We start from the raw sequence: 1,035 nt of genomic DNA on the forward strand, positions 1-1,035 counted from the left end.
CCCTCCTGGTGCGGGACTTACTGACTGAGGCGACAAAAGGCTTCGCTAATATTGTCCATCGAGGGATCGTCCAGAAAGTACGTCCGCTTTTCTCAGAGATTCATTATTCGGCAAACAATGAGAGCTCAGCGCCTGCGAGACGCAGGGTAGGCCACCCCGCAGTACGCGCATGCAGTAAAGGCAAAATGTTGCCTACCCGTAAGGCGCTATGATAGCCTGCTGAGGCTGAAGCTGAACTTAGAGTTTGCAATCGGTCCGTTACCACCCCGGCGAGCTTACCCGACAGTCTTCTGTCTCTCTCACCCATATCTGACGTTAGATGGGAGTGAGAGAGACAGAAGAGTGTCGGATAAGCTCGCCGGGGTAGTAACCGAACGTTTGCAAACTCTAGGCCGAGGGCCACCAAATTTTCCGTTCGAAGTTTAAATACGTCCCTCGTGGATATAAATATAATGCCCCCCTCTCCTACGCACGTCACTCCAGCGCGCATAATTTGAATGCGTACCAACAACTTTTTCGCACGCTGGGCGATAATCCGGACACCCGCAGCAGCAGCAGCAGCGCTCGCTCGCTCGGGGCGCCTAATGACGTCATGTAGGCGAGCACTTTTCAAGTTCAGGGTGGCCTTCCTAGTCGCGGTGGGTCTCGTCCGCGGCCCGCTCCCACTCCAGCCCAACCACCACCACCACCACAACCAGCGCGTGCATGCGAGTGAGTGACCGCTACGTCACCCATGATGATGAGTACGAAAGATGTACGATGGGTGCCTCTCCAGCACGCCCCGCCCCGAACCCTGTTTTGACTCTCTATCCCACGCTCGGATTTTCCTCGGCTGCAAAGCCAGTGCGCCGACAGTAGTAGCTGCTCGCGCCGGTCGTTTTGCTGCTCGCCTGTCGTTTTGAAGCAGCTCAGCTCGCAGTAGTAGTTTTGCGTACGTCGGCAGGATTCGTACACAACGCGGAAACGGGCCATAGCTGAGCGCGCGATGCCCTTCCCCTGGCCGAACGGGCGCGCTAGCCGCGAACACTTCCCATG

At 56.9% G+C, this 1,035-nt stretch overlaps 1 protein-coding gene across 1 annotated transcript in view; it reads right to left on the minus strand.

Annotated features, from left to right (window-relative positions):
• LOC113218350 (lipase member H-A-like) overlaps positions 1 to 1,035 on the minus strand; it is a gene marked incomplete at its 5' end in the record, with an annotated part of 12,550 nt that overhangs the window by 8,564 nt on the left and 2,951 nt on the right.

Source organism: Frankliniella occidentalis, unplaced genomic scaffold, assembly GCF_000697945.3.
Source record: "Frankliniella occidentalis isolate FOCC.00 unplaced genomic scaffold, Focc_3.1 Scaffold4, whole genome shotgun sequence".
In the NCBI taxonomy this organism is placed as follows: Eukaryota; Metazoa; Arthropoda; class Insecta; order Thysanoptera; family Thripidae; genus Frankliniella; species Frankliniella occidentalis.